The sequence below is a fragment of the Syngnathus floridae genome, chromosome 1, assembly GCF_059516105.1.
Source record: "Syngnathus floridae isolate MCC-2025c chromosome 1, RoL_Sflo_1.0, whole genome shotgun sequence".
Taxonomy (NCBI): Eukaryota; Metazoa; Chordata; class Actinopteri; order Syngnathiformes; family Syngnathidae; genus Syngnathus; species Syngnathus floridae.
Window position 1 is genome coordinate 17,298,336 of NC_142413.1, and position 12,725 is coordinate 17,311,060.

The window sequence follows — 12,725 nt, forward strand, 5'->3', positions numbered from 1 at the left end:
TCCCCGACACACACGATTGAAGTGAAATGCGTGTGGGTGGACCAAAGTGCTGCTTTTCCATCGCACAGTAATACCTCCACTTGTTACTTTGAAAGTGTCCTGTGGGAAAATCATGGAGCATTACACATATCAGTCAGAATGAGACACGCTAAGAAGGAGGGTCCTGATTTTACTTGGCGTAAAAAAATATATTTAATTATGTTTCTTTGGGCAGTACTGCTTCTAGTACATGCTTTTGGATGTTTTTTTTTTTTTTTTTTTTGTCCAATCAGTTTTCAGCCCTTCTTAATCTAATCTGACCAGGACCTTCAGAGTCAGGACTGCTGCCAATGCGACCGTTTGTGTTATCAATCAGATTTCAAATTTGTTACACAATCAGCTAACTTGTATGAGCATTTTTTCATCCTCTGATTGGTTGGATAGAGGAAGTTTATTGTCATTTTTAGCCATGAATCTTTTAATATGACAATGACATAGCTGTGATTGCAAAATAGGGTGCATTTGAACAAAAATGATAAATTGTAAATTACAATTATATCTATCTTAGTTCATCTATCTACAGTATGCGACTGACACACAGTGAACGCAGAACACATAAATATTGTTTATCCATTTATGAGCGTGACAATCACATTTACCAAACCATTACTGCAAATACACTAGAAATGGTGTGTTGAAATAATAAAATTATCTTGCTCCAGATTCATGTGGCCCACTTTGAAAATGCATTTCAATCCAAATGATTTAATTACTATTTGATGAAAAAAAAATTGAGTAAATTCAACAAAAATCTTTTTCAGGGTAGCTCATCATTTATGAATGTCAAATTCTGAACTCACACAAAGGGTACCCAGAGGACTGTTTCAGGAAACATTTCCACAAGACAACGGAAACGTGTCAAGGCAGCATTAGCTGAGCAGGAAGTGACTTCTATGCATGGTGTCACCGCTGACACATTATCACGCATTACTCACAAGTGAAAGTTGGGGATGTGGGGGGGGCAGGCTGACTGGGACATGACACATGTACATGAAAACACGTTCAAGACATACGCTGCATGTTTTTTGCATTTAGTTAACAATGAATGAGCGTCTGCCACCAGTTACAAAGACAACTTTGTGCGCTCCGGTCTATGCGTGCATGACCATGTGTGTGAATCATTAGTTATATGTCCGAGCTCCTTCATATGAAGCCCACTGGCCCACCACGTTTGCACTGATAAGTAGGACAGTAGAGCATGCATGAGTATGCAGTACCATCAAATAACAATAACAACCAAAATAGTTATCGCTCAGATGCACACACAAAAAAAAAACCTCTCAAACACAGCAACCTCACGCATTTACCCACACTCTAAATGTTACCTCTCACATGCACCCAAAATGTCATAGGCAAAAGCATCAAAACATCTCTGACGTAAAAAAAACCCTCTCCCACTCAACAAATAAACCTCGAACAATCTCTCATGTACACAAAAAATAAAATCCCTCCTAAATTGAAGCCAGCACTCACCTGCCACTATTTAAAGTGCCTCTGGTTAACTCCGAATACAGTTCATATGTGTTACTAAGCTTTTCCTCACATTTTCTGTTCTCTAGCAAAAGCCAGAAGGTTTCGGCTAGTATTTGGAACTGTTCATAATTCTTTCCAATTTAACTGAGGTGCCAGTTCGAGATGACAAAAATACTTCATATTCATGGAATTTTCTGATTGGTTCAATTACGCCGCATTGCCATCTAGTTCATATTGCCTTAATGTCACCCAATTTTTGTTGGAGGTTATCTCATCGTGTTAGAAATGGGGGCACTTAATCGGAATTGTCTGATGCAACCCTCAATGTACATCCAAATAAAAATGGTTGGACAAACGGTGAATAAAAAAGCAGCAAAACGCTGCAGAGTGCTTCTTTCGATACGCTTTTGAAGGTCTGCTCGCAAATGTTTTTCCATGTGTGTCTCTTCCTTCCCCCATGTCCCGTCGCATCCCATCAAACTGAATAATTTCCCATTTTGTCTCATTTGGTGTCATTTTTTTTTCTCCCCCTCCGTTTTCACCCCACGTGTCCCCTTATGGTCTGCTACAATCAAAAAAACCTTTTCACGCTTCCTTTCAATTCCCTCGGCCACCCCCGTGTTTCTCCCTCTTTTTCCATCTGTCCGGCGCCGTCTCTCTTTCTTGTCCTTTCTCTCCCTATCAGTTCTGCTCACCTGCAGCACATAAAAATTCCTCTTTTCCTTCTCCAGAGGATTGTCGGGTCGCTTGGGGATTTACCGCATTCCTCCATGCTGTCTCTGTGTGTCTGTCTCCCCCTTTTTCTCGGGCTTTGGCAGCGCTACACAGCTCGTGATCCAGCACATCTTCTTTGTCTTTTTAGCGCATTTATATCCCCCATCTGAGCTTTTTTTTTTTTCCCCCACCTCCTTCCATCCGTCTCGGTCTTTATTTTAACACGCACTAATCCTACGAGCTGTCAGTTTGGTGACCTCACCCGAGCCACCATACCTGCCCCACCTGGCCTCTCCCTCCAGCTGCCACGAGCTGGAACATCCCGCCTACGCTTTCTTCGCTGGAGGGCGCAGGGTTGGGCTGAAGCTTCTCACCGAGGTTTAGGGGGTGCATTTTAGAGGGAGGGGTGCCTGCCGCTCCCGGGCTCGGGGGGCTGGGATCAAGTTGATTTACACGTCCATCCATTGTTCGCTGGATGTTGGGGAAGCGAAACGTTTCATGTCACACAGTCTGAGACCTCCAGTGCACTAAACACGAAGACAACCTGTCGTTACTCCTCGTTGCTCTTTGAACATGTTTTCAAAGGCAATTAGGGGGGAATTGCTTCATCTGACATTTGAATGGCGTTACGTGTGAAACTGAAAGACGAAGGACTCTCAAGCCATGACAAGAGAAGCCTTATCTGATGCTGAGAAGCAGCAACAATACCTTCAACTTTTAACCTACTTCACACACCTACCTACTGTATTTGGTCACTTCATCTTGCATCACATTGCGAGACACCAGCCTCACTTCCAGACAAGACAACAATTATGTCATCAAAGTCAAAGTCAGCTTTATTGTCAATTTCTACACATGCCAAAGACATTTCTACCAGTTACTCATTGGCAGGTTGAATTCCGAGAAAAGTGACCCCTGTTGCGTAAAGGGTGATAACTACCATAATGTTGATGCCAAAATTTGTCAGACTTTCTATTTAATTTCAATTGTGTGTTAAGATTAAGTTAGTGAACTTTATGCCCAAGTTATGTGAGTTGGGGAAATCACGAAGTGCAATTCATCTGGGAATGCCAATGCAGTTGTCTGCCATCATTTAGTGCTTTCAACTCAAATTTCTGCACACAGCTGGAAAAAAGGCTATAATAAGGTAAATGTGGTTCTTGGGGTTATGGGTTTTGTTGGGGTTGAGGAGTTTGGGTTCATTTAGGGTTAAGGTTGGGGAACACACGTTTAACCAAAGTTTTGATGTGTTCAGGAGCTGATCTGATGCAACAGCTACAAAATCGATGTGAAACTTGTTCAGTATTTCTAACATCTACCACAAAAACATTCATCATCAAAACTCTTTCAGCTCTAAATTCACTCTAGTGGCTCCAAAATACAGTACAGTAAATCTGACCTCATAATTCTCTCTCCTTCACGTGTACTTTTACTTTTTAGAAATTATTTGACATGTTCAATGCACTTTTTTGTGCCTTGCTGTCACCTTCCTCTTGCTCGTGTACCTCTGCGTGTGCTGTTGTGGAAGACAAGATGAAAAGAGACAAGAAAAAACTGTTTTGAAGACAGGAAACTGCAAGTGAACTGGGCCAGCTGACACTTGGAAGATGGCCATACGAGTTCGATTAAATGTGATTGCGCTGATGAATGACATGCAAACATAAAAAGGAGAGACGTCCACTAAAGGAGAAAAAAAGAAAACATTCTGATATGCTCCCAAATTTAGAGTCACTTCAACACCTTTTACAAAATAGCCTTACATCATAGAAGTTGTCATGTAATAAATTGCTCTTCGAATTTGTTTTGATCGTTTTACTGCAATTATACCTATTCCTCCACCACACTTATTTGTGTATGATTAATGGTGTCTTCCCTCGAGGCTTCCACTGAGTCAATGGAGCGTTTAATACATAGTCGACGGTACACGTTTGACGCGTCACGCTTTGTCAGTGTTGAAAAAAAGCTTGTTGCGGGCCAGCTGTCGAGCTGCGCCAACATGACATACATTGCGGTCTCTCCTGCACGCTGCATACACACAGGAAGAATGGTGCGAAAGGTAAATAAAAAGCTTTTAAACTGTCTATGTGACACACAAAGACTGGAGAAGATAGACGAAGCAGACACCAACATTTATGGTGGCCACACACACTTGTTTGGTCGGCCTCTAGAAACACCAATTGAATTGTTGTATTTGAACCAGCACGCTTGGACATACACTACTGTTCAAAAGTTAGGGGTCATCCAGACAATTTTGTGTTTTCCATGAAAATGACACAAGGGTTTTCAAGGGTTTTCAAATCCTCTATTAGCCTTCTAACACAATTAGCAAACACAATGGACCACAGGAGGGATGATTGCTGGAAATGGGCATTTATACAACTAGTATGTAAATATTGCATGAAAAAAACTGACGTTTGGAGCTAGAATAGTCATTTACCATATTAACAATATATAGAGTGTATTACTGATTAGTTTAATGTTATCCTGGTTGAAAAATAGTGATATTATTTTAAAAATAAGGACATTTCTAACTGACCCCAAACTTTTGAACAGTAGCGTAGACACATTCAATTCTTCCTTGTATGTCAGGTATTATTATTATTATTATTATTATTATTATTATTATTATCATTATTATTATTATTATACTCTTCCTGTTCCTCTTGCTGAAAATAGTCCAATTCAAACATTAGTGTAGTGCTGCGATTTTTGTAAAATTTGTTCTTAATTATCGTGGGAACTTATTCCTTGAGTCTGGTTTCCACAAACATGAATCTGTTGACAAGATTCTGCAGCGGGCTCAATCCTAAACTAAAAGCAGCCCCTCACCACCCAAATAAAAGATTTATTCCTATTCCTCTTGAAGTTGTGCACACACACACACACACACACATACACGCATGCATATACGCACAGTGTTCAAATACGTTATGTCTATTATGAAAGGGACAAGCAGGAATGTTGAAGCTGTACCAGCACAAGTTGTTTTCAATAAATGTCACAATGTTCCATGTAGTTTGGTCGACAGAGCAGAGATGACATGCACAGGTCACTTTGCCGCCCTGCTCGTGTGCGCATGACAGTCAACATGAATCCTCATCAAAGAGTCGGAAGGGCGAGATAATAAAAATTGACGGGAATGTGATTTGCTGTTACGTGCCCCGACTTGATTGACACATTCTCGAATCAAATCAAAGCAAAGACAGCTGGCAGTGATTTCCCACAACTATTGTGGTTTAGGCACACAGAAGGAAGGAATGGGGAAGTTCCAGGGAGATGGAGACGCTTTCTTCAATGTCACCGCAGGACCTCATTTGAAGCTTATTTGTTTCATTTGTTGATTGCTCAGGAACACTGTAAACTGGAACACATGAGCAGCGCACACAGCTAAACAGGGGCTAAAAGAAAACAGATTGTTTTCAGTGAGTGCATGTATATTGTGTTAATGTCATGACTTTAATCATCTGAGAGCTAAACCCACGAAAGGCTATTTATTTATTTTAGGCCTCAAAATTCAAACTTTTTTTCCCATCCCCTGTGAATGTGCACACATCGCGCAGACAATGATTGAAAATAAAGAGGGGTGGGTTTTTTTTTTTCATTTTTTTGCATCTGACTTGACAGCCATCTTGTGGACTGGGCCTTACAGTTGGTTTGGCTGCTTTAGAGCGCCTAATTGTCGTGGAAAAGCCCCACTAGGACCTAAATGGATGTATTTCAGCCACCAGACACTTTATATATTTGCTCAAACATGTATTTGTGTAAGCATAAGGAAGATGCTAAACAAAGTAGCATGAATTTTCCAGGTTATTGAAGTGCCGTCTGAGTGACATTTGAGCAGGGTGTGATTTCAGTGGATATGCCCACAGCATTTTAGATCGCACAATTTCTCACTATTTTGAAGCCATATTTTGTGTATTGAATGATACTTTTTTATTTTAATTTCGCAGCAACACTTTTCTCTGTGTCGTGTTAAATTTAGAGGACATCGAATATATAATTTGAAGTCTAAAGACACTTTAATGGTGTAAAATAAAGTGGCAAAATGTCATCATTTATTTTTCGGCAACAAATGACAACCACATGAGATGATAGTTGACAAGTCTACGGATCCAGGAGCTCAGGTCAATGATTTGTTCCATCCATCTATTCAGACAAATTTGGAATTAGCTACTGAACATAACACGAATATCAAGGTATAAAAATGTTTAAATATTTTTATTCATGAATAGTATATCGCCTCGAACAACTCCTTTTGACACTTTCTTGTATCCCTTCCAACCCAACACCAAGCCAACCAATGACAATTCTCTTTAATGCCAAATTTGATGCAGTAGGTATGAAACATTTTGTTCTGTACATGTCGAATCATATCGCTGTGGCTGGTGACGCATCATTCTGTAAATTCAGACTGTACCTGAGTGCTATGCTAAAAGGTCAAAGAATTTCAAATCAAATTTCAAGTAAAGTTGCTTTCACATTATTTGCTTTGGACTCAGTGGCCTGCAGGCATGCCAGCAGGGATGATGTGCCGGGATGTATTTCAGGCACAATTGAAAGAAGATGTGAGAGTGCAGTTTAATGTGGCCTGAGTTATGCTTTCAAGGCCCATTTGGACCTTCAGGGCACTGAGTGATTAGCATGCCTACTGCTCCTCTGCACGCTCCCGCTCTGCAGCGCAGTGAGTCGAGCACGGCACCAGCCGAGTTGTGGTCACGAGTTTGACTCCCGCTGCGACTCCTCCAAACTGAAATTGTATGTTTGCACTGCGGTTCATGAGAGCAAAGATCCCATATGTAGGGAAGGAGGTGCATAAAGAGTAATCAGCATATTCTATTCTGAAGTTTGACAATAACTTCGACTAAGTAGAATCAATGACATCCCACAATGAGGGTGGGTACGCTGGCTTGAATTATGACATTGAGGCTCACGAGTCGCCTCAGAGTCCATTGAGAATAGGAAAAGCATATTTGGATAAATATGAGGATAATTACAAGACTGGGTGACAACCGGCGGCGACAGGACATGATGGATGAGGCGGGTAAAGACAAAGGGACCGAGATACCGCTGTAACACAAACTGTGGATGGAGGCTTGGGAGTGGAAGGGCAAACAAAAGATGAATGGAGGGAGGCGGTGGGGGGAACACGACATGTCTCAGGCCTCCGGTATTGGACCTTTCCCAGAGCAGGTCTCCGTTGGAGTCTGAATGTGAAATGAAATTTGGGGGCCCTTGGGTAAGAAGTATAAGGAGCATGGATTAGTAGCATAAGCCTTTCAATATCTTAAATCGTGTACTGTAAGGCGAATAAAACACAAAACATGTTTAATAACTACTTGTGTAAGTCTAAACAGATCAAAACTGAACAGTTTAAAAAACTTTAATATTTGGGTCCTCAAATTATGTATCAATTTAAAATGAAATCTTCTCAAACTAAACTACCCTAATCCAAACATTTTGGTTCCATTTTTTCTTTCTTTTTTCCCTTCTATTCTTTTGGGAAGATAATCATCTAACGGCTGATTGACCACAAAGAATTGGTTGATACAAATTTCTGTGTCGAAACGGGGTGTGAGGCGATTACCTGAGTAATTGATGGAATAATCGATAGGATGGCTACTTTCATTAGTGGCAGCCCTAGTTATTAATAATCAGTAATATTCACTATGTGAAAACAATCATGTGAATGATTTCGCACAATAATTCAGAAACAGACAAATACCAACATGCAGTATTTTATTTCTATAAGCCACTTCCATTAATTACTTTTTTAAATGTTCACTTACACAACTTTCTTGGAAAAAACTCATCACAGATGAACTATTTTTGGAAAAGGCTTGAGGGCATCACGTTGGTAACCCTTGCTCGAGTCTAGTGACTGTTACTGCCTCCTAGCGGCCGTGGGGGCCTGAACAGGTGCTTATTGCGCTCTGACCTCCCCCTTCACTTCTTTTTTCTGCCTTTTATGGTGTTGCGTCACATTGTGGAGCGAGGCAAAAAGGTGAGCGTGAAAGACTGTGGGATGCAGTGGAAAGAAGATTAGGAGGGAAAACAAAAGACGAAAAGGAAGATTCGTGATAAGATCGTGCATTAAGTTAAAGGCATACTTTAATGAAACTCTGACCACAGATGGCTTCAATGCAAGTTATGAAAATAGATTAACATGGTACCGATTTTTTGCTGCTGCCCCCCCCCCCCCCCCCCCCAACACACACACACACATAATTCTCTATCTTTATCCAGCCCATTGTTGGATTACACCACACCAAGCCATGTTGTGACTTTAAAGAGCCTTAGAGATCACAATAAAATCTAGGTGTGCCCCTGTAGCTGTGATTTAAGATTTGTGGTTTGGGTCCCTATTGGAATCATATGTATAAGAATAAAGGGGGGAAATCCTCAGTATGCTTCAACTGAACAAGCTACAACTGTCCAACCGGATGAAATTCATCAAGGGCTTGGTTTCATTTAGTCATTTAGAGACCTGAAAGCAAACCCAGTCATCCATGTTAAGATTTTCAATATTAATGGCCTTCATAAACTAAAAAGTCCTTCCTTCTTGAGGATTACCTGACAAGTGAATAAACTCTTTTACGAAAATTGATAACAACATGATTGATTATTTTATACTGTCGACCAATTTTGCCCACTTTATGACTCACATTTTTGCAGTGAAAAGCATCTGTCGTATCACTTCGTAGCTATTGCATCGTCTTCTGCTGACAGTGTCCGCATTGCTGCTGCAATTGGCAAAAGCGTCTGGCTCTTGCAGTAGTCCGTTACGCGCATTCGGTGAAAAGCTTCAGATGACTCCATTTTGCTTTCCTTACAATCAGCCAACAAGTTTGTTCCTGATCAAGTCTGAATGTGCAATATACTGTAGATTAAACTTCAACCATAATTGTTTCAAAAAGAAAAATGAACTTTGGGCTTTCAGTGATCGTTAATTAGGCAATTGAAGGTGTTTTTCTCATGACAAGTCTGCCTCTGATCACAACAATCAGGCATTCATTTAAAAAAAAAAAAAAATCTTTTTCATAAACACTATTGAAAACTACAAGCCCATTCATAAACTGATGACTAAATATAAAACTTTCTGAAAGTATTGTTTTTGTTGTTGGATTGTGCCTGTGTGCCCAATGAAACTGCCTGCAAGTGTCGCTTGCTACTGTGGAAATCCATTACAGTACAGCTTTTAAAAAGCTTTGGTTTACAGACTGATTTCTTTGAGAGAGACAAACGTACGAGACAGAAATGATGGATACCGTTCATAGATCACATAGAGCGCTGCGCCCTCCACTGGGATTTGTACTTGAGCTGAATTTGATTAAAAGTCAATCTCAAAGTTAAATGCAAAAGATTCCAGCAGCAATGAGAATCCACACAGACTGATGGATGAGGCAAACAAAGGCTGGGTCTATGAACTCAGTGCTTCTTAAAAATAAAGTCTCAGAGAGGCCTGGACCACTTGTCAACACTCTGTTGTAGGACAATTATAACGATAAAGAAAAATGGCGACCACATGTGTCACTTGGTCCTTGTTGTGTAAAAGATTTTGCAACAGAGGGTGAGAATGTGCACACATAATCATAGTTTTTACAATCTCCACTGGAGAGAAAAAAAATCCCTCGCGTTGGGAAAGAAATACTGCTGTTACTGGGTTCATATTTGTTATATTATTCGATGCATGTTCACATTATTATTATTATTATTATTATTATTATTATTATTATTATTATTATTATTATTATTATTATTATTATTATTATTATTATTATTATTATTATTATTATTATTATTATGCTGGTTCAGTAGCCTATAAAATTTATTATTATTTGCCCTGTAAAAAAAAAAAAAAGTGGGGTCCGTGGGGGGTGTTGGCAACCTCTCTCTTGGCTGACTTTGTCGTAGCGTATGTTCCAAGTAAAAGCTAATGCGAGCGAGACGCAACTGCATTTAACAACAAACTGGAACGAAAGGGACGCAGTGAAAAGAGACAGACTTTTGCACATCAGGGACATTAGGGATCCGCTCCAAATCTTTCCAGGGGCTGAATCACACCAGTGGAGACTGTTCTATTTCACCTCTCACATCTGTTACTTAAGGAAGAAACTTTGCTGGGAAAAGGAGAAACTTTTATATGGCCTCTACTGCCTTGCTGTGGTGAAAAGTGGCAACTGATTTTCACGGACTCCTTTTAAAACACTTGTGTGTAGTTTTCACAATGGAAAGAATGATGTGCTTGTTTATCTTATGCTCATGTGAATAGATATTATGTTTGTATGTTTCAGGTACCCTGCCACGCCGCACAACGTACTCACATTAATGGAAAATTAAGACCACATTGGCTTTGGCTTTTTGTTCTTGCGTGCGTGTGCGTGTGCGTGCGTGTACTGATTGGATCTCGTTTAAGTAGAAACAGATTCAAGAATGATAATTGCGTCTATTAAGATGGAATTTCTTGAACTGTGTCAAACAGCAGCATTGCAGAGTTGCTGCTGAAGGGGATTCAGGTCAATTGAAAACATACATGCGCGCGCGTGTGTTTTTTATTTATTTATTGTTTATGCCATGGGCCACAAAGTTATCTGCTGCGCCACATGGGTGTAAAGGGACGGGGAGAAGTGGCAGCATCACAGTCACTCAAATGCAGCGCTGCAAATTATATAACTTTAAATGATATTAAGAGAATATTGTGTATAGTACTATTGCTAAATTTTTAACCTGACACGAGTCACAACATTTCTTTGGACTGGCAGTGACGGGTTACACGCACTACTTTGTGTTAAAAATAAACAAATCATCCAAAACAAGGAGAGGTCACAAGTGTTTTTTCATCAGATTTGTTGGATCTACGAGGGTGTGGTTCAAATTCCCCCTGAATTTATGAGACAATTTGTTGAAATATTGACAAGTGACAACATGTGTGACTTGAAATGGGAGTTGCTGTGGGCCGTTTAAAAGCACAGCGTAACATGGTGCATTAGGAAGTTGGAAGCCTTATGATGTAATTAGGACCAGACCTCACACATCTGACAGAGATGGACTATACGTCATGTTCTGATCAATCCCCGCTTTCCTCCGGAGGGACAAAGTTGCCGCCTGTCAGTCTGGACACGCAGCCAAGGTCATGCAGAAAGTGCAGCGGTTTCAGTTAAGCCTGTCCATTCACATGCAAAAGAATTGAATCATGGCCGCTCTGAATCTTCTAACGGAGCGTACGCCGTGCCAAAGAGCTTCGTGAGCAAAGTCCACAAATCCCAACAACTGTTACATCATCTGTGCCTCTGCAGGTTTCAATCAAGATTATGAGGCCTCCATTGAGAAGACGACGAATGAAGGATTTGACACCATTCCAAGACAGCTCAACAAATAGAAAGATGAATATCACAGAGGATGCCAAAAATCATCTAAAGCCTTAATGTACAGTGTAGTGGGAAAAAAAAAAACTAATTTACAAAGCCATCTCACACTTGCCTCAACCCTTCTAATGCTATGCCAATTGACCTATAATACTCACTGTGGCATACTTGTTTGTATGTTTGTTTCAATAGTGTGATGCATTGCAGTTGTACAGCACTGCTAACCACAACCACAATGATTAATGTTACATTAAATACCTCTCCCGAGCGTCATAGGCAGGAGCATGGCTGTACTATACATTAATGGAACAATGCGCTCCATCATAAGCCAGTCACAACATCTGCTCACTCTATTAGCCGCAGGGTGTTTGTGATGATAGGTAGCAACCAAAACAGGAAACAACTCTGCACAATAAAATACAGCCCAAGTGTTTACAATCAAGCTGTTGTTATAGAACAAGCACACCCACTGAGATCACTCACTGCATGTTTTCAGAGAAGAGTGAACACATGCTGAGAGTAAATGGACTCCATTCGCTTGCAAATGTTATTTGTAAATTTGCTAACTGCTTTTTGGGTAAATGCCCTTTTCTGTTCCAGCGTGGCTATGCCTGAATGTAAAAAGGAAAGTCCATCAAAATGGTTGGATGACTTTGGGGTGAAAGTAATCAAGCCCACACCACACCATGAGGGTGAACTGGAACAGAGATTTTGGGGGAGGTGGGCATTTCTGCTTAAGAGCAAAGCACCCATTTTTACAGAATTCAGCGTGTCAGGATCGGAATGGAGCAGGGCGAGTTTATCGAGGGAAAAGGTAGTTGGATGGGAGGATGAGGGGACAAACCAAAAGAACTGGCAAACTAACATAACTTCCTAACAAAACCAACAACAGGACTGACCGACAGACTGCATAACAGAAACGGAACTGATCGACAAAGACGTGAGACAAAAAGACATCAACGATCCGACAGGGACTGACACGCAGACACGACTTAAATACGACACAGGTAACGAGAGGGAGGCGACTGTGATTACATTGATTGAAGTAAGACAGGAAGGGAGGGGTGACGCGAACAGAAACCATGGTTACACAGACACAATAAAGCAACCGGGGAAGCGTCGTGACATTTCTAGCTA